We start from the raw sequence: 22924 nt of genomic DNA, 5'->3' as shown, positions 1-22924 counted from the left end.
CCTTTCAACAAATGAAAGAGAATCAGGGTTTCAAAAGTGATCAGTTATACATTGTGTTAAAGTGGCTAGGAAATATATGGGCAATCCTTGAAAGACAAAGATTTGTTTATGCAGTAAAGTCACGTCTGTTTATACACACTCACTTTGGTATTGACTCCTTACTTCCATCATGGTAATGAGACATTCTTTTTCTATTATGGAGGATCAGGGAAAGCTGTTTCTCCAAAGAAAATTTATACCTAATGTTTAGATGGATAAGTGGAGGCCAAAGAACTTTTCTTGAATCTGATGGTTTTCAGCTCTTCAGCTGAAAACTGAATTGCCTTCAGCTCAAAATAATCTTTAGGCTAAAGTGCCCCTCACATTCAGTATATATCTTGTTCAGAAACTACTCTAGAAGCTATTCAATGTAGGGAATATAACTGCCTTCTAAGAAAGTACTTGAGTGTCTGGGGCTTAGAATAATGGAATCAAGGTATGATTTTACAACCTTGATCTTTACATTTGAATGGCAGTATTCAGGGACAAGTAGGAAATATAATTCAATAATTGTCCAATAAAATACTGAGTAACATTCTGGTTAATGTTATCTTTGGAAATTACTAAGCACATGAATGTTAAATTCCCATATCATCTTTGATAATGAAGACTATTCTACTAAAGAAAATATTCTGGCCAAGCATGGATACCCACTGGGGAATATCCTTTTGTAGTGACTAGAATTTTCTACCTAGGTGGAGAGAGCCCTGGTCACACAGAGCCCTAAACGGCAGTTCAAGGAGCCCATGTTTTACTTCATCTGAGATGGAAGGCATTGGATGCTTTCCAGCAGGAGAGACTCATATCTGATCCAGACTTTTAAAAGGTCCTTCTTGGCTGTTAGATGGAGAAGGGATGACAGAAGGACAAGAATGGCAGTTATTAAGAGTCTGGTCCAGACAAAGAAGGTGAATTTTCCAACACGGCTGGCGCCACTGAGGAGCTGAAAACAAATCCCTATGGATCTACAGCGACAGAAGCATAGGAACTGCATCTCTCACCAAAATCCTGGACTAGATCTGAAATCAGGCTGCACTTGTCAATTTTCCTCTTACAATCCACATTATTTCATCCACAAGGCACACCATCACTCATCTCTTCCACATGACAGCCCCTTGACACATACCCTTACTGGGAGTTAGCTTCTCTCCAGTAATAAGAATCAGCACAACTCAGGTGGTGGACAAGTATCTTTTTGGAAACAACATCCACAAAAGTTATTCATGCCAACACAATATCCGTCTCTTTTGTTTTTATGCCATAGGGACTGGGGATACCTTCTATTTTAAAATCTTATCTCTAAAACAAGCTGCATAGAAACAATTAATATTGCACAAGACTATTTTTTCGACCCTATCTTTCCTCTAGAGACAGAATACAAATGTTAAAAACAGGCATATTGTATTTCCCATGCCAGGAGCATGTGCAGATTTTTTTCTGCTTGGGGCCAGCTTGGCTCTAGAATAACTGAGCCTCTAGGTGCCCAGCAGTCTCCATGACATCAATGATGTCATCTCCATACTCCAGAACAAAGCATCAGATTGGAAGGTTCATTTCCTAGGCAAGTGAGAAAGCTCCCCTTAGCCTATGAGAAAAAGAGCATCCAGATGGAAAAAAAAACCTCACAGTCAACAAACCATCACTGGCTTACATATGGCCCATGACCTTGGAAGAAATAAAGTGCCTGCCCCAAAATGTAGACCTTCTTCTTGTGATCCAGAATGGGTGTTTTTGAGATAATTTACCTGGACTCCCTCCCCTGAAGAGAATTGTTTATCAATTATGATCTAAGTTAAGTTTTCAAGTTCATTATTCACACACAATCAAGCTTTAAAAAAAAAACTTTACAAACTAGACAGCAATGTGCAGATTTCAACAGATCAGCAATTGCAAACCACCTACACCCTTTGCTGAGAAAACAATGGATTCATGGACTCTGAGGACCCAAACACTTCCAGATTCCTTTGCATCCTACAGCAATGGGAATGGCCTGAACCAAGATATGATTGCAGTGTCTAACCCCAACTGGGTAATTCTAACTTGGTTACAAGTCAGTTTGCATTGTTTTGCTCCATTTTCTATGTATGTTTTCTTTTAAATCACTTATTGTAAAATTTATATTTTGAAAATGTTTTCCAAAGGTAGATACTGAAATTATCTTTCCTTTGGTTACTTCTGGCAGGTAGAGGGGTGGTTCACCATGGCTCTCAGTAGGGTACATGAGCATCCTATGGGTCATCTTCTCCCACAAGCTGAAAGGGAATAGGGGAAAGTAGAGACTCTCTCTTTTGTTTTTCAGACTTGTTGCCAAAGGGCCTGATCCTCAGCTCTTTAGGGCAAGAACTAGCCTGAAACCTCTGCATAACCACAATAATGATCCCACCAATGTCGTCAACTGTTTAAAAGACCCCCAACTATGATGCTAAACATGGTCCAAGCCATCTTCCTTATATGTTTCTGTTGCCTATGTTTCTGAAGGGAGGCAGGCATCTCTATTGGTGTGATTGGCCTTATCCACAGAGTGACCACTTACCGCATTGTGGAGTGGCTGTGTTCTGATTGTCTTCATAAGTACAGCCTATGCTCCCTGGGCATTTGCCAGTTCTTATTTCCTTGTTCACTTTTAGAGCTGAGAGAGAAATGGACAGCACACCATGAGAGCAGCTGCAGAGAGGCTCACACATATACACTAAGTATCCCATTACCACCCAGCTCAGATATGACACAACTCTCAGCAATGGCCTCTTGTTTATTTTTACTTTTATTTCTGCCTCCCTGGCAGATTCTCCTTTCCTTTTCAGCCCCCATGAGGTCACCTATGCAGCAGACTCGTGTCTGAGAAGAGTATATTTAACTCTGGGGCTAAGACAGAAGACGCTGGAAGAGAAGCATAAGTCACTGGCTCCTTTCCCATTTTTTCAGCTTCTATTAAAAGAAATTAAATATTTCTTGTCAGGACTGGGCACTGGTTTTTAGGCTCCAGTGGAGGTAGGTTAGTTGAACTGTTCATTAATTTTGATATTGTGACAGGAAAGGAAAGCAGTTTGGGAAAATGTGCATTTGTCTGATTAATTATTAAATGAGAATGAAGACTACATTTCTTTTAACTATTTTATTTAGATTTGTATTTTAAATAAACATATAATGATACCTTATAATCTCAAAATAATGAGAATAGGGTTCAAGAGACATTTCTGGAAGAAGGAAAAATTGCATGGATTATGTTACCTAAAACTGAGAAATAAACAGAAAGAAGGGGGTAAGCTTGAGGAGATGACAATGTCCAAATCAGACAGGATGCCTGGAAGGCCTCACCAGTAACAACCAGTTTCACTTTAATAGCTTGCTACGTTTCCCAGCTTTATTTCTATTACCTTTATGTTTATATTGTTATAATATCACATTATATTGTCATAATGAAACATTATAATAATGTAAGCACACGTCCCTTCCTTCTGTACTTTCTTTAGCTTCTTTTTTTTTTTTTTTTTTTTTTTTTGGTTTTTCGAGACAGGGTTTCTCTGTGCTTTCTTTAGCTTCTTAAAGAATATCTCAGGGTTCTTTGGGGTTTTGTTTTCCCCAGATATGTAACAGTGCTTGGAAGCAAGTTTCTGTTCCTGGACAGTCCCTGTTACTTAGGCACCCAATGAGGAAGGGCAGTGCTGGTGCTGCTGTAGCGAATGTGTCGTCAGTGGGGTTTGTTCTCCTTCTTCTTCGTCTCCGTCAGTGAGGCAGAATGAAACTGGTTTTGGCCCCAGGTTAAAATGTACGCCACAACTTTCTTTCAGCTCTGTAACAACTATAGGGCCGTCTCTGCATCATATGTCTGTAAGCCTGAGGTACCATCTTAAACAGTGTGGTCTGCCTAGATGAGAGAATTTTCTAACACTCTAATGGGTGAATTAACCAAGAGTGTTTAACATCTTTTGATCTTTGAAATGTGTATTGGCCCTTTCGCAAAGTTATTTTATGTATTCTTAAATCCTAAAAAATTGTAAAAATAGGTATCATTCAAGTAAGATTATCTTTGCACCCATTGTCTTATTTAGAGTTTCTGTGGTTGTAATAAGAGGCCGTGACCAAAAGCAACTTGGGGAGAAAAGGGTTTATTTCCCTTACTTGTCCAGGTCACAGTCTATCACTAAGGAAAGTCGGGGCAGGAATCTGGAGACAGGACCCAAAGCAGAGGTCATAGAGGAACACTGCTTACCACCTTGCTCCCCATGTCTTGCTAATCGCGCTTTCTGCAGAACCCAGGACCCCCAGCCCAGGGGTGGAACTGCCCACGATGGCTGGGCCTTCTCACATCAATCATCAATCAAGAAAGAGCATCACAGGCTTGCCCACAGGCTAGTCTGCTGAAGGCATGTTCTCAATCCAGGTTCCCTTTTTCAAAATGACTCTAGCTTGTGTCAAGTTGGCATAAATCTAGCCAGCACAACTGACCCCTTTTTAACTTGATACACAGACACATCACTATTCAATTAGAAACTTTCCCTTCTCATGTGCTCCCAATATGACATGTTAATATTAATATCACAATATAAGACACATACAAATTTAAAAGTCCCACAGTCTTTAAAAATTCAGTCTCTTTAAAACATCCAATTTTTTCAACATTCAAAGTCTCTGTAAAATACCCAGAGTATCTCTAAAATATCCAAAATCTCTCTGAAACTCCATAATCTCTTAACTGTGGGCTCCTGTAAAATCAAAAATAAGTTACCTACTTCCTTACTCCAAGAGGGAATAATCAAGGCACAGTCACAAACAAATCACTGCAAAACCAGAGTTTGATATTGTAAAAACACTTGGTGCTGGTCATCTCAGACCCGCTCACCATCCTCTGGGCTCCAAAGGGCTTTGGGGGTGGTACTTCTCTGACTCTTCCATTTGAAGACACAGCTTGTCTAGTGGGATCAGGGTAGATCCACTCCACACCTGCTGCTGTCCTTGGTGGTCTTACCATGGCACTGCTCTCTCCAAAATGCTCTCTTCTCCACTGCAACTGGAATGTACCTTTGTATCTTCATCTATTGGTGAAACCTCTCTTAGGCTTTCTTTGGGGACTCTAACCCTAGCACAGGGTACCAAGCATCGATTTTTCTCCGTGACTCCTTCAATTCTGAAGTTTCTACTTCAACTGGAAGCTCCTGGTCTCTCATGATGCTAAGCCTCATCTACTCTCCATGACCTCTTCATGCCTTCAAAACTAGTAACATCTGGGAAACTCTCATACATTACCAAGTTTAACTGCCAGCCCAAGGTATAGCCTTGACTCTCTTGACCACAGCTTCTGTGTGTTGACTTTGACAAAATACTTTCAAATGTGCAGTCTTTCGATGGTGCTAGTCTCTTCTTAAACACAGCCGATTCCTCAGCCCCAGCTGACTAGCATCAACTGTCACAGCAAAACAAAGTTTGCATTTTAGTTGTTCTTTGTTTTTAATTTGTTTATTTATTTTACATCCCAGCCACAGTTTCCTCTCCTTCCTCTCCTCCCAACCCCTCCCCCGTCCCCCTCTGTTCCTATCCCTAATCTACTCCTCCTACATTTCTGTTTAGGAAAGGGCAAGTCTCCTGTGAATATCAACAAAACATGGTGTATCAAGTTGACATAAGACTAAGCACCTCTCCATGTATTAAGTCTGGGCAAGGTGATCCAGTATGAGGAGTAGGGTCCCGAAAGCTATTAAAAGAGTCAGAGACAGCCCCTGACCCCAGCTGTAGGACTCCCATTAGAGGAACAAACTACACAACTGTAACATATATGCCCAGTTCACTGCCCAGGTCAGTCCCATGCAGCCTCCCTGCTTGTCAATTTAGTCTCTGTGAACCCCTGTGAGCCCAGGTTAGCTGATTCTGTGGGTTTTCTCGTGGTGCCCTTGACTCCTCTGGCTCCGACAATCTTTCCTCCCCCTAGATGAAGCCTCTCTGATGACACTTGGGCTAGGCACCAATCTGGTCACAGGAGATGTCCAGTTCAGGTTATGTATCTGATACTGCTAGGTGTCTTAGCTAGGTTCATCATTGTAGATTCCTGGGAGATTACTTTAGGCCAGGTTTTTATCTGATCCTGAAATGCCTCCTCTGTCCAGTATCCTCTTTCAGTACTCTCCCCCTCCATCCTCCCACAACATGATCTCTCATGCTCCCATTCCCACCCACCTGAAGTCCACTCATGAAATCTCTTCTATTTCCCCTTCTCAGGGAGATCTGGGAATTCCCTCATGAACTCTCCTGGTTACCTAGTCTCTCTGGGGCTGCGGGTTGTAGTATAGTTATCCCTTATTTTACAGCTAATATTCACTAATAAGTGAGTACATACCATCTTTTTTTCTCTTTGGGTCTGGGTTACCTCACTCAGAATGATTTTTTTTTCTGGTTGCATCCATTTTCCTGCAAATTGAATGATTTTATTTTTTAAAGAGCTGAATAATACTCCATTGTGTAAATGTACCACATTTTCTTTATCCATTCCTTAGTTGAGGAACATCTAGGTTGTTTCCAGGTTCTGGCTATTACAAATAATGCTTCAATGAACATAGCTGAGCAAGTGTCCTCGTGGTATAATTGAGAATCCTTTGAGTAAATGCTCAAGATTGGTATAGCTGGGTCTTGTGGTATATTGATTTCCAGTTTCCTGAGAAACTGTCATATTGTTTTCCAAAGTGGCTGTACAAATTTGCACTCCCACCAGCAGTGGAAGAGTGTTCCCCTTGTTCCACATCCTTGCCAGAATAAGCTGTTATTTGTGTTTTTGATCTTAGCCATTCTGACAGGTGTAAGATGGAATTTCAGAGTCGTTTTGATTTGCATTTCCCTGATGGCTAAGGATGTTGAACATTTTTATTAAGTGTTTCTCAGCCATTTGAGATTCTTCTGTTTAGAGTTCTCTGTTTAGATCTGTACCCCATTTGGCTTGTTGATGTCTAGTTTCCTGAGTTCTTTATATATTTTGGAAATGAGTCCTCTGTCAGTTGTGGGGTTGATGATCTTTTCCCATTCTGTAGGCTGCCATTTTGTCCTATTGATGGTGTTCTTTGCCTTACAGAAACTTTTCAGTGTCATGTGGTCCCATTTATTAAGTGTTGATTTTAGTATCTGTACTATTAGTATTCAGTTCAGGAAGTGGTCTCCTGTGCCAATGCGTTCAAGTCTATTTCCCACTTTCTCTTCTATCAGGTTCAGTGCATCTGGATTTATGTTGAGGTTTTTGATCCACTTGGACTTGAGTTTTGTGCGAGATAATATATATGGATCTATTTGCATTCTTCTATATGCTGACATCCAGTTATGCCAGCACCATTTGTTGAAGATACTGTCTTTTTTTCCACTATATAATTTTGTCTAAAATCAGGCATCCACAGGTGTGTGGATTTTTGTCTGGGTATTCGATTCCATTCCATTGATCTACCTGTATTTTTTTATATCGATAGCATGTTGTTTTTATTACTATAGCTCTGTAGTAGATCTTGAAATCAGGGACAGTGATACCTCTAGCAGTTCTCTTATTGTACAGGATTGTTTTAGCTATCCTGGGTTTTTTGTTTTTCCATATGAAGTTGAATACTGACTATTCAAGGTCTGTAAAGAATTGTCTTGGGATTTTAATGGGGATTGCATTGAATCTGTAGATGCTTTTGGCAAAATAGACATTTTAATTTGTTAATCCTACTGATCTGCGAGCATGGGAGCTCTTTCCATCTTCTGCTATCTCCTCCAATTTCTTTCTTCAAGGACTTGAAGTTGTTGTTGTCTTTCACTTGCTTTGTTAGAGTTACACCAAGATATTTTATATTATTGGAGGCTATTGTACAGGATGTTGATTCCCTGATTTCTTTCTCAGCCCATTTATCATCTGCATATAGGAAGACTACTGATTTTTTTTGAGACAATATGGGATCCAGCCACTTTACTAATGGTGTTTATCAATTCTAGTAGTTCCCTGGTAGAATTTTTGAGGTCTCTTATGTATACTATTATATCATTTGCAAATTATACTTTGACTTCTTCCTTTCCAATTTGTATCCCTTTAATTTTTTTAGTTGTCTTATTGCTCTAGCTAGAACTTCAAGTACTATATTGAATAGATATGGAGAGAGTGGACAACCTTACCTTGTTCCTCATTTTAGTGGGATTGCTTTGAATTTCTCTTCATTTACTTTGATATTAGCAATTGTCTTGCTGTATATTGGTTTTATTATGTTTAGATATGTCCCTGATCTCTCCAAGACTTTTATCATGAAGGGGTGTAGGATTTTGTCAAAGGCTTTTTCAGCATCTAATAAGATGATTATGTGGGTTTTTTCTTTCAGTTTGTTTATATGATGGATTATATTGACAGATTTTTGTATGTTGAACCATCCCTGGGTTCTGGGATGAAGCCTACTTGATCATGGTGGATGATCTTTTTGATATGTTCTTGGATTCAGTTTGCCAGCATTTTCTTGGGTCTTTTTGCATCAATGTTCATAAGGGAAATTGATCTGTAATTCTCTTTCTTTGTTGAGTCTTCATGTGGTTTGGGTATCAGGGTGACTGTGGATTCACAGAAAGAATTTGGCAATATTCCTTCTGTTTCTCTTTTGTGGAAAAATTTGGGAAGTATTGGTATTAGCTCTTCTTTGAAAGTCTAGTAGAATTCTGTGCTAACACCATCTGTCCCTGGGATATTTTGTTTGAGAGACTTTTAATGACTGCTGCTACTTCCTTGGGGGTTATAGCTCTATTGAAATGGTTTATCTGACCTTGATTTAACTTTGGAAAGTAGTATATATCCAGAAATTTATCAATTTCTTTTAGATTTTCAAATTTTGTGGAGTACAGGGTTTAAAGTATGATCTAATGATTCTTTGGACTTCTTGGTGTCTGTTGTTATGTCCCCCCTTTTGTTTCTGATTTTGCTAATTTAGGTATTATCTCTCTACCTTTTAGTTAATATGGATAAAGATTTATCTAGTTTGTTGATTTTCTCAAAGAACCAACTCCTTGTTTTATTGATTCTTTGTATTGTTCTTTTGTGTCTATTTTATTGATTTCAGCCCTCATTTGATTATTTCCTGCTATCTACTCCTCTTGGCTGCGTTTGCTTCTTTTAGTTCTAGAGCTTTCAGGTGTGCTAAGTCACTAATATGAGATCTCTCCAGACTCTTCAGGAAGGTACTTAGTGCTATGAATTTTTCTCTTAGCACCACTTCCATCGTTTTCCATAAGTTTGGGTATTTTGTGCATTCATTTTCAGTGACTTCTAGGAAGTCTTTAACTTCTTTCTCATTTCTTCCTTGACCCAGTGGTAACTTAGTAGGGAGTTGTTCAGTTTCCATGAGTTTGTAGGCTTTCTGTTGTTTATGTTATTGAAATGCAGCTTTAATTTGTGGTGGTCTGATAAGATACAGAGGATTATTTCAGTTGAGACCTGCTTTGTTGCTGAGTATATGGTCAATTTTGGAGAATATCACAAACTCAGAGATTTGCCTGCCTCTGCCTCCCGAGTGCTGGTATTAAAGGCATGTGCCACCACCACCCAGCCTTTTCTTGGCTTTCTTAAAAATTTATTGATTTTTGTCCAATATTTTGTTTAAGGGTTTTTTTTTCAGCTCCTCTTTTATGACCTCTATTATCTTCATGAAGTTGTTTTTAAGGTCATTGTGTGTGTGTGTGTGTGTGTGTGTGTGTGTGTGTGTGTGTGTGTGCTTCAGCTACGTTGGATTGTTCAGATTTTTCTGTTGTTGGATAGCTGGGTTCTGGTGGTGCCATGTAGCACTTTCTGCTATTGATTGTGTTCTTATACTGGTGTTTACACATCAAGATTTGGGATGATTATAGATCTAGGTGTTGATTCCTTTGGTTTTTCTTTGTTGGGTGGGTGTTTTATTCTTTGGTTTCTTTTTCCTCTCTGGTCTTCTAGCCTAAATGGTCAAGGGTTCTGGTTACTAGTGAGTCTTCAGATAAAGTAGGGTGTCTTTGCTGGGGTTTGGGGGACCTGGTGTCCCTAGATCTAGCCTGGTAAACCTGAAGTCTTCTTCTAAAGTTGTAGACTAGGATATGAAGCCCAAGGCAGTGGATGCAGTCTAGGCTATTTCAGTTATTCTTAATTCAAAACATCAAACAGTCCTGATAGAGTCTTTGAGGTACTCTCAAACTTCCTTCTGAAACTTCAAAAGCAGAGCCTCTATCATCTATGCTGCTCTTAGTATTAACTTCAATTTCCCACAGTAGTTCATTAAGCTCTAAGCACTCAATGGTTCTTCTAACACATAGTTCCAACGTCCTTCTACAATCTTCCGCAAAATACATGGTCATGTCTGTCATATCCTGGTACCAATTTCTAATTTGGGGTTTTTATTATTGTGGTAAAATGCCATAACCAAACCCAACTTGGTGGAGAAAGTGTTTATTTCCCTTGTACTTTCAGGCAACAGTGACTCCTGTAGTTGAGGAAATCAGGACATGAACCTAGAGGCAGGACCCAAAGCAGAGGAACACTGCTTACTGGTTTGCTCCTCATGGTTTACTTAGCTTTGTTTCTTATAGAACCTAGAACCATCAGCCCAGGGGTGGCACTGCCCACAGTGAGCTGGGCCCTCTCACAATAGTCATCAAAAAAAGTGCATCACAGGCTTGCCTCTTAGGCCAATCTGGTGAAGGTTTGTCTTCAATCAAGGTTATTCTTTAAAATGACTGGAGCTTGTGTCAAGTGGACATAAAAACTAGGCAGCACACCTATCTCTCCATAGGAATGAAACCATTCCATCACTCTTGGCTCCAAACTCAGGCTGTAAGAAGCTGGAAACTGTTCTTAGGTATTACAGGCTGGTGGAATGCGTCACACAGAAAAACGACATCACAGATATGAGTATCACGCACCATTAGTTTAAGGGTTTGTAACAGAATTCTACTCAATATGATTTTGGATTCATGTAGCAAAACAAATCTAATTTTGGCCATGCCTTAATTGGTATGGAGTTCTACAGGACGATGGCAATGGATGCTTTGCCAATCTGAGGAACCCTTGAGAAGCCTGACACAGGGAATGCTCTAGATCAGCTGAGGAGACTGACCACACTAAAAATACATTTTGTTTTCCAGACATTCATTCTCCACATCTAACCAAGGAGAATCTCACCTACTTGGTGCTCAGCACTCCACCCATGAGACGCAAATGGAATTATTTGTGTACCCCCTTTTCTTTTGTCTCATTATCTTAAGAGATTCTCTCAAGAGGAAAACACTGAATAAGTTGAGACAGCTTCTCTTCCATAGAAATATGGACAGACATCTTTGGCCATCATGGCTGGTGAATACTTCTGACACTTAGATCCTTATATACCAAATGTCTTCTAATATGGATAGCCCTCTGCGTAAACACAAATACCTGGGCCACGTGTCACTAGGCCCAGTGATAGAGTGGTGGGCTATGGGAGTTTACTCCTTTCTTTACCATCCTGTCTTCTCAACACCATTCCACACACCACCACCATCAGTTCATTCTAGCTGGTACCTTGTAGAAAAATAGAGCAAATGGGTTAACACAGATCACCCTAAAAGAGAGCCTGCAGTCCTGAGTCCCTACTCCTCCTCATCCTAGTTTCTTGGTTGCCCTAGTTTCTTGGCTCACTGGGAATGCTGTTTTCTGCTGTGGATGTCCTTCTATATGCTCTGACTATGTGTTGCTTTGATTGGTTGATAAATAAAGCTGTTTGGCCAATGGTGAGGCAGAATAAGGTTAGGCAGGTTATTCCAAATAGTAAGAGAGGAAGGAGAAAGGCAGAACTGAGGAGACATTGCTAGCCACCAGAAGAAGCAAGATGTAAAGTATCAGTAAGTCACAAGCCACGTGGCAAAGTATAGATTTATAGAAATGGGTTAATTTAAGATATAAGAGCTAGCTATTGAGAAGCCTGAGCCATTAGGCCTTATAGTTTGAAAATAATATAAACTTCTGTGTGTTTATTTGGGTCTGAGTAGCTGCAGGACCAGGCAGGACATAGAAAAAAAATCCAGCTACATTTGGTGTACCAACACAAGGCTCTCAAATTTCCATAAGGCCTAAAAGAGTTTAAAAGGGGCTTCTAAACACATAATAATGGAGCAAAAAACAGCTTTCTACCTCATGTCTCATGTGGGCCAAGATATAAAGACACCAAGGTACAGAAAGGACATGGTGTACAAAATTAAGCTACAATGTGGTGGTTTCATGGCATGTGGACTAAAACACAGCATGGCAGATTCCCACATTGTCCAGTATGCTGTGTGGTGGATTTAGCTTTTGCTAATACAAAAACAAAAACAAAGAATTTTCTGGGCTACAAGCTGCCTGATGCATGGCACAGCCATATCTGAATGAAATGGCAGAAGTCATAAAAGCCAGCACAGCTGCTTGACAAAGATCCAGAAAAGCTGAGCCACCTTTGGTTTTCATTCCTACCTGTTTCATACTTGGGGCACTTTTAATATTTGTACAATTTGGTCATGTTAGATTGATGGAAATTTCCTTATAAATCATTTATGCCTTCTCCCAGGAATGCTGCTTCTAAGCTTACCCAGGAAAATCCTGAACATACTATCCCCCACCCCCCACTTTGAGGGAGATATCCTTATCTACTTGAAGGTCTTCCTTATGCCTTGGAGGTTGTGACACATAAAGAAGAAGCTAGAGGTCTCTTCATGAGACTGAGACATTCTTGAAACATCTGTCCCTCTACTTACACAGGAACAAGATATTCAAAATAAAGCAAAATTAAAAAGGTCAACAAGATCCAGTGGGCTAGAGGAGTTGGCCACAGTTCAGATTACAAGGCTCTTCCCACTGTACACTCAGACAATTACGTGGCATACAACTCTGCCCTACATAGAGACATATTGAAGAGTAAAGTATGGAGTGGAAAGATGATGAAAGTATGAGATGTTAGGACCTCCCTCTCTTAGAAGTTAGCTCATGTAGAACCACTATAATGCCAAGGAACAACAGAATGCCAGGATAAGATATATAGACAAATTCTATAAGGATATAAATGTGAACATTGATTGTATTATGTCAGAATTTGAATAATAACTGCAGCAGCTTTAGCCTAAGGATTTTTCCTGGGTACTCTGACCACTGAGAGTTAATAACACACTGCTTGCAACATGGCAAAATGCCCAGGGTGGTTGAAGATTTTTGTTTTGGTCTAGTGTCCTTAAAGCAACCAAAGCAACCAGCCTGAGCACAGGCTGTCATATGCCTCTAGATTCTCAAAAATTGGGTTATGGGGTATATGAGTAAGAATGATAAGTCTGTTTATTGATGATGTCAAAGCTTGTGGGGAAATGATTGGAAATGATAACTCTGTTCTGTCATAGTTTATTAATGATGACTAAAAGATGAGCAAAAGAAAGTGAAACACATGTCCAAAACCAAAAATGATATGATCTATGTTTTGGAACATCATGAATGTATCCCTGCTAACTAAATTCTGTATAAATAAAGAAACGCTCTGGCTGCTAGTCAGTCAGGCTGCAAGATTCTCCCAACCACCATGGCCTGGCTCACTTCCTTCTCCCGCCGACTCCTTACACCCTATGCAGGACCCATCCACCACTAGGGATGGCTCCCAGCAGATGGAAGCACGGACCCACTGCCTCTCAGAGTCATCAGAGAGCATGGTGTCCAGGGCTGGCTGTAAATGTACTGCTGTCATTTTGGGAAGCTGAGGTGGGTGGAGTCAGCAGCCAAGGCTGCTGCTTTTTGTACTAGCCACACAGTTTAACAATTTAAAATCTCTCCTGGTCAAAGAAAGATTATAGATTCACAATAAGCCAGATTCAGATAAAATGAAACTCTAAACTGTTTACAATGTATGTAGGCTTGGAAGAGAAAAGAAAATGAATATAGACAGTTATATAAAGAAATGGTTTAAAAAATAATGTAGTTTACTTTGAGATAGTAAAGGTAATGTAAAAAATAAGCCACATATAGATAGATATCACACAGAGAGTCTGGATTATATTGTCTTTGGGATTTTTAACTGCAGAAAGACATTTGATTGTAAAGGCTACTGAGTTAAATCAGTATATATTTTTTAAAGTTATCTTGACTTCAAAATTTATGTCTAAGGATATATTACTTTGGAAAAGAGGTTCTGCTTTTGTTTCCACAGATGAGAACCTGTGGATTGCTTCCAGGCTAATATGGTTTGATCAAGGAAGACCCCCCTAAGAGGCCCAGATGATCTAACATCCAAAAACAGCTTCAAGGCAACTTGCTCAGAGAATACAGCATCACAGACCAATTCAGTTAGGACTTGACCTTAATTTTCTCAAGATCCCCATTAGATTGCCAGTGCCCTCATCCAGCAGGAAGTAGTATGAGAATCTATACCCAAATTCCAAAATATTGTTTATGAGTGTTTATTTTTTATTTAAAGCAGGTTGATTATAAATGCAATCTCTTTCTAAAGAAGAAAAGGGGATAGTATAGACATGATAGGATGAAAGGGTACATTAATGAACCTACTTTTAAAGAACAACAACTTGTTTGAAATGTTTTACATTGCTCTGGATTTTAGTTTATTGATACAAATTTAAAGTTAATTTTGTTATACTGTATGTATATTTTTACTCTTGTTTAAGGTATTATGTTTATACAACTCATTTAAAATTGTAATGTATCATTAAGAAATATAGATTAATAGTTAATCATCTATGATAATCAAACTTGTAGTCATGTTAGTTAAGTTTTCTAGATAAACATAGATATATTTCAATTAGGTAGGTAATCGTCAAACACTTCAAAGACCTACAGAATTTAAATGTTTTAAATTTAAAATGCTTTAAAAACTTAGACTTTTCTGAACAAAGAGACGTGTGCTCCTGGCAGCACCAACTACTTCAAGGGGGATGATGGGCATTGAAGAAACTCACTATGCAGTTTGCTTTCTTTGTGGCAAAAGTTAGCCACTGGGCAAAAAAGTGCCCTTGTATAGACTGATGGACAGTATGTTGTATAAACTGGACATGCAGGACCCATAGGAAGGTGACCACTGAACTTTGCAAGTTGAGACTGCAAAGACATTCTGCAGGACACAGGAAGAAGTGACTGAGAGACTCTGGGCCTATAGGCTGAAGATGGATGCCCCAAAGTTACAGAGGAACTTTGGATGACTGTCCAGGCAGTCAGCTATCTCTGTCATTTCCAGAATTTGTGAAGTTGCTTATAATGTTTTTCCTGTTTACTTAGGTAATATTATGTCCTTCTGAGGTCTTTGACATAGTTGAAAACCAGATAGTTATAATTTTTCCTTGGTTATGATAAAAAAATAAATTAGATTTGAAACTTTAGATTCACAAATATAGAATAGATGATAAAATATTTTCTTTAATTTTGCAAAATACAAATAGACTAGATATTGTAACTATAATTCTTGCTTGATAACTCTTGTGTTATATGTAATTTTACTAGGTTAAAGTTAAAACCTTTCTTTTTGATTAGACAGAAAAGGGGAAGTGCTATGGATGTCTTTCTGTATGCTGTGACTATGTGTGCTCTGATTGATTGATAAATAAAGCTATTTGGCCAATGGTGAGGCAGAATAAAGTTAGGCAGGACATTCCAACTATGGAGAGAGAAGGAGAAAGGCAGAGCTGAGGAGACACTGCTAGCCACCAGAAGAAGAAGCACGTTGTAAAGTATTGGTAAGCCATAAGCCACGTGGCAAAGTACAGATTTATAGAAATGGGTTAATTTAATACATAAGAGTTAGCTAGCAAGAAGCCTGAGCCATTACGCCATATAGTTTGAAAAATAATATAAGCCTCTGTGTGTTCACTTGGGTCTGAGTGGCTGCAGGACTGGGCAGGACACAGAAAAAATCCAGCTACAGTTTTCCACTCAACCTGGTGAACACTCTTTATTGGCAGCTATTTAGAAAACCACTGCTCAAAAATTTCAGCCTTTGGGGTTGATTTTTGCTGCCAAAACCAGCAGTTGTTGAAGTCTGACACATATTGCTGGACATCCACAAAGGTTCTTCCATTTTACACAATATGGAAAGCATTTGTTCTGCCAAAGTCATGCCTATCCACAGCATGGGAGTTGACAGGATTCCATTTGTTTCTCATAGGTGGAGTGTTAGCCTCTATAAATTACATTTTAAATAATGGCTTTACCCTGAGAAATCTGGCATTTCTCCAGATCTTTCCCTGCAGACCCATGTGAGCTATTGGAGATGACAACTTTGACCTGAGCAAGTAGGTGAGATTCTCCTCGATCAGATGTGAAAAATAAATACCTAGAAAACAAATGTAGATAAAAGAACATCAGAGAGATTCCACACCAGCCTTGTTACATTTGAGATGCCTAGTAGACAACAAACTTGTAGTGTCAAGATGACATTTGGGTATATAAAGTTAAGATTCCAGAGCATGGGGTGTGTATTAGGAGACAAAATTAGTTCTAAGTCTAGCAACTTGTTCAGACAACTAGAGCAAACATACATATAAACCAACAGGCATCTTAGGATGGAGTAAATAACACTCAGAACTTCTGAATATGAAACCATTGGGTTCTGAGTACAGTAAATATTGGGAATAAGCAGACAATCTAGGTATGTTACTAAAACACATAACTGGAATGTTAATTTTACTAACATCATTTTGTTTCAAGACACAAAAGAATTTGTGAGTGTGTGTGTTCAAGTGATAAGATTATTATAATTTTTGTTTTCACCTTTCTTTTTGGTTTAAGTTCTTTCCAGTAGGCATAACAATTTTGTAATGAGAAAAACACAAGTACTTGAAATAGTGATATCTTCTACACTGTATAGAATACACTTAATTCAGTGTTTTTACATCATAAACCCATGTACATTCCTTTAATTAAGATGTGAACTTACTGTGAAAAAAATTTCTTTTGAATTAATCAAAGAATTGTGCCTACAAACTAATTTTATTTTTTAAAAATATATAGAAAATGGTGCTGAGGTACAAGTGGTAAGATCAAGATATGGCCATGGTGCTTTGGACGTTGAACACAATAGAAGCATACTTATTGAATAAACCAAATTCACAGCTAAATGTCACCAGACATAAGTCTACTAGTTATCTTGAGAAGCACTTTATAAGCATGTGCCTTATGTTTTTGTATAATTTTCAAGTCTCAAATGCAGAGGGTTAACAAAAATGCAATTGGGGAACTAATTCTTGGCCACAATTCACATTCCAAAAGAAAGAATAACAACAACAAAATACCCAGGCAAAACCATCAAACCACATCCTGGTAAAAACCTTTAATGTGCTACTAGGACATCATCTGGTCCCCATCATTACCAGCTGCGACTTGCACACCCGGGAAAGGCCAGGCTTAGCAATAGGAACTAAAATCAAAGGCCCATGACAAGTCTTTGAAGTTGAATGTGTCTAGCAGCATTTTTAATGAAGGTGGTGACTAGAGAATTAAAAGGACAGGCAGAGCTAGTCCAAGACCAAGTTACTAGGTTAGATTATTTCAAGTCAAACAAGTTGACTACTTTTAGGTGGATCACAATAACCTCTCAGTTTCTTATTCAGTCCATGTCCATCAAAGGCCACCTTTGAGCAAACTCCATGGGGTGCATGGGAAGAGGAAGACAAAAGCAGAAATACTTCATATAAAATAAGAAAAAATTACTGTTTCTGACAATGCTATGGGGAGACTTTGTCCTGATAACCAGACTCCCATAGCTGCAGTACATGGCTCATGCGGCACATTCCACAGAACAATTCCTCGGGATCTAAGCCATGACCAAACAAGTTCATCAAGATAAACTCCTTACAGCAGAACTTCATCATGCTGTGAATGCCCCAGGGGGATGGAGCAAGTACAGCCTTCCCCTAGATTCTCTGTTCATGCAACTCTTCTACCAAAAACATCTCAGAGGCATTGCGTTCTAAAAATCCACACTTGTGACATTTTTCCAGGAGAGATTGTGACTGTGCAGCACTAAACAGGAAAGAGCACTGTGAAAATTAGGGCAGACTTAGGCAACAGAGAGCTGAATGACTTGAAGGAGACAAAAAAAAAAAAAAAAAAAACATTTAGGCTGATAGACCTCACAATGGCTGGAAAGGTGAACTTACCACAGACAAGGACAATCTGTGATTAGGAAGAAAGCATTCATTCCACACTACACTTGGATAAGAAGCTGTCTCTAGGAACAGTGAAAAAACTCAGGCAAATAAGTAACTATAGAAGTCAGTCATTATTTTGAATTATAATTAATATTCTGTCAATGGGAAGATAAAGGGTAATTCATGAAGAACCCACTAAGGTTATAGATAGCAAACCACAGAAGAGAATTTCAACATTGGTTGTTTTAAATTATTGTTTTGAATAATTCAAGAGGTGCCACAAATTTTTAATGATCTGAATATTTTAAAGCTAGAATATTTCTAATTTATTAATTTGCTTCTATAAGTTGTACTTGTCCCCTATAAGACTGTGTCCCCTATAAGATAAATTAACAGTACTGTTTAGTGCCTTTGTTTCTTCTGGAATCTAAAATTATCACCCATAAGGCAGAAACCCTGCCAATTATAATCCAGTTCTCACAAGACATCGTCAAAATGCTGATTCACCCTGACTAAACAAGCTGCATGTTAATTACTCATCCCAATGTCAGTGTGTTCATTATATCTGACTCTTGCCAAGGGAAAGAGAGGGAGAAGGGGATGTCCATGTTTCCCAAGTTAGTTTGTGGTTACGTTGTTTATCACAGCAACAGAAAGAAAACCAAGACACCTATGTTTGTTCATAAGATGACTTCAGTCCAAATTGAGTAAAGACCTCCGAGACCCAGTTCTCAGGGCATCCTGAAAGAAGAGGAGTGACAGACGATGGCAATGGCCTTACTTAGTTGTTAGTTTTTAGTGCATTACAATGTACTGTATATTGTGGGCCCCAATTAAATCACTCCTATTACCTGTTTTTAACTAACACACCTCAGAGAATAATTTAAAATATCCTTCCTAAGAGGAATGAGAATGTGAATAACATACACTCATTATGTTCATGTGAGTGGCAGGGGCATGAGCTCTTTACTATCTACAAAAACATAAAAGAACAGAGATGGTGTAGCTGGCTTTGACTCCAAGTCAACAAAGTGAATTAAGTACTGAGGAAATCACTTCTTGATACCCAATGAGAACCAACGCTGTGAGATTCTTTTCCAGAAAGTTACTGAGAGCTCAGTTGCAGTACTAAGCAGGGATCTCCACTCCTTGACCAAAGAAAGACAGTGTAGGGAGAATGAGGAAACTGGCACCCATCTGCTGTGTCAGATGGATTGACTCAGGGGCCTGTGGGTGATCACAATATCACCCTGTAACCTGCAAACATTTTCTTATTTGCCATGGTCCTGAAGCTTTGCCTGTCTAAATGTTTGACAGTACTGAGCAGCATCACTTAAAAAAAACACTTTGGTCTATTTCAGGACACTTCAAGGTATAATATCATGATGTGATTTGAAATCAAAACAACCTAGATATGTGTTCTAGTTCTGTCTTTTGATGTTGCCTATGACATCATTCAAAGTATTAATTTTTCTTGGTCTTAATTTTATTTTATTATCTGTCAAATGGAATTATGACACCCAACTCACAGCAATGTATTGTCTCTATGATTATGAAGACAAGTTCCATATGAAAACCTACTTATTTTGGGTATAACTTTAATCTATATTCATTTGCAATAGATTAGAAAATGCTACAATACTCACTTTTGATGCCCTGTTCACTTTCTGCATACTTTGGTCCAGAATCCTTGGGACAATAATACCATCTGCTTTTATGAGAACTTAAGACAAATAAACTGGCAAACTTTCTGGACTATGGCCCAGAAGATGAATTATTTTACAAGGTTTATGCTAAGTAACTTTTTTTCTAATCCCATTTAGATAGTATGTAAGTAAAAAGAAGTAAAGCATAAATGAATTTAAAGTTAAGAATATAACAGAAAAATGTGGAACTACTGTCAAATGCTTGAAGAAAAGGAAAACAAATTTCTTTAAAGTCTTCAAAAAAGACCCCAAGACAGAGAGTAATTCAGACCTCTGCCAGTCCAGTTCACTGACAACCCTCATACAACTATACAGTGGTAAAACATGATTTGCTTTCCTCTCTCAACTTCATCCATCTCCAAACACTACAGGACCATGCAGAATTAGATTTACCTGAGAAGGTAGGTGATCAGACCACTCTCTCACTGTCCACTTTCTACCTGCAAAGGTGCAGAGCAATGAAAGAGACCATACTGAGAATCTCCATAAGGATATAAGACTGGGTGTTATGCTTGTCATTGTTTGTCTTCTTGCCTTGTCCGTTAGGAGAAGTCAAAGGACTGTCTCCATTCATGGCCAGGTGTGGGAGGCCAGCTCCCACCTTTTAAAGGGTTCCTATGAGGAGAGAGGGATAAGAAACTTTTAGATAGAAAGATAGCAGAGAGGAGAAAGACAGAAACACAAGACAGCTTTGGGAGGACCTGGATCAAAATCCAATGATCCCTTCTGCCTTTTCAAAGGGGCTTTTTATAACAATGCCAAGGGGTGGGGCAAAAGACCTCCCCTTTGCTAGATCAAAGCACACTTCTCAGCCAATTAGAGACCCTTCCAAACACCTGGTAACCATGCCTGTGGTCAAATCATTCCCCTATGCAGCCCTGCTGGGTAAAGCAAGCTCAGATTCTCAGACCCTGAGTAAGTTCTCACTAGGAAACCTCTGTGGGTCTCTATAGCCAGGACTGCCTCAGAAGAAAAGAAGAGTCAGTAGGAAGCAGAAATAAAAGTAATTGGTGTGGCAGCCTGGCTACTTCCCAGAGGTCTCTGCTTTACTTCCCTCTTGCCCCCATCCCACCCACCTTTTTAGACATCTCTACTCGGTAAGATTGAAGTCATGAGCTTTGATAGTAAACACACAACACAAAGTGGCAAAGAATCGTGGTACGTTGTACATCAGCTTTTCATGATTAAACTACTAATTCACTTGGATATAAAAGACTGGAAGTGAACTTGTCACAAGAAGAATTATGGGTAGTGGGATTAGGACAGAGATGTCAGAAAGGGAAAAGGTAAGGGATATTGCCACTAATTTTATGGACAACTACCAGTGTCTATACATTCACATGCCTTCCAACACACAACCTGGTCAGGGCTCTGTCATTGCCAAACAGATATTTCTGACAATCTGCATTTGGATTAGAAATGAAGGAACCTTTCTCTTAATTGTGGCCTGAGAACTTAGAAGAGCAGGAGAAAGCGTTACTAAGTTCCTGTGGTCTAAGATAAGTCCAGGCAAATATAGACATGAAGTTAGACTGTCTCAGACAGGGACTGTAAGCAGTGATTTACAGGCAGCATTCCTGGGGTTGGGGGAGGTACGAGCCTCGACATCGTAGACCTAAGGAGACAAGGCTTTTTAATCTACTGAACAAATGCTAAGTCAAATTACAGAAAACACAGTACTACGGAGATAAAAGCACATTCCCTGGGGCCAGGAAATTGTAGAGCATTAACAGGAAAGAATTCCCCCAGCCCACTCCCTATATTTATCTTTCTCTTTCTCGGTTCTTTTATCTTCATTTCTCATTTCCTGTGTCTTACTGACATTTTAAAATAATCATTCCATATGGAATTACTCAGCAGTTTATATATAAGTTTAAATATCAAAAGCTGTATTTTTCTCTAAACAGTGATATGGACTTAAAACTTTTCATCTGGAAAAAATCCTTAGTTCCTAAGGACAACTGAAATGCAGGGAATGGCGTTAGATAATAAGTGGACTAGGTGGCTAAGACCATTTATTTTTACTTGAACATTTGCTTCTAAAATCCTTACACCTTTGCATACCTCTCTTTAAAATGGAAAACATTTTTGCTCTCCTCATCATAAGCTTTATTAGGTTTTTACGAAGTTACGACTCAAGTTACTTTCAATTTTAGAATTTAATATGTGTCAGTCTACAACAATTTTCTTAAATTACTTCCCAATATCCATTTTGCAGATTTTCAAATTGCAGCACAGTTAATAAGTAATACTTAATAACTTAAAGTTTTAAAAGATCAGAACATATTTCATTATTGCAATCCCTTGGCTTAAATAGCAAACTTTAAATTGTATTTCTTTTATTATTTAACATTTGTCAATTTAAGAAATTCATTCTAAAATTTCAGTCGAGTTTGAGTTGTTTCATAGACTCTGCTTTTGAATGGACTTGAATAATCTCTTCAGCACTTATATACTTGGATATCACCTCCCATTGTGTGGGTGGGTCCGAGGGATGGAACTCAGGTTGTCAAGATTGGTAGCAAGTGCCTTTGCTTGCTGAGCCATCTTGCCCACCCAGAATTTAGATTCAGCAGAAACCATGATAACGTCTTTATAGACAATAGCTCATGAACAGCTCAAAATGACCCTACAAAATTGGTACCGTTGTCTATTTGCAGGTGGGACAGTCTTCAGAAGAAACACAGATTGCCTGCATCTCCTGTCTGACATATTCCAATGAGACAGACTAAAATGGGAAGTGACAAAAGGCCCTCGGGCCGAGCCCAGGAGGACAGAGCTACCACATCAGGGATGCTCAGCAGAGACTCCACCCAGATGCTCTTCATGCTGGGTGCTCTTCATGCTGGGGCATCAGTGTCCAGGAGAGAGGCTCATTCTCCTACCAGTGCATCCGCATCCTCCCAGCCTCCAAGGTCCGTAGTTGTGTGTCTTTGCTGAGTACCATTCAAGAGGAGTTTTTTCCCTTCAGACCTAGGACCTCAGCTTTTAAAATGACATTTTTAATAATGAGTCATTTCTCAGATATTTAAATGGAGAAACACATTCCAGAACCTCCACACTGTGTTCCATGCAGGAAGAACAGCCCTCCT

The sequence above is a fragment of the Peromyscus eremicus genome, chromosome 4, assembly GCF_949786415.1.
Source record: "Peromyscus eremicus chromosome 4, PerEre_H2_v1, whole genome shotgun sequence".
Taxonomy (NCBI): Eukaryota; Metazoa; Chordata; class Mammalia; order Rodentia; family Cricetidae; genus Peromyscus; species Peromyscus eremicus.
This window is presented reverse-complemented; position numbering follows the sequence as displayed.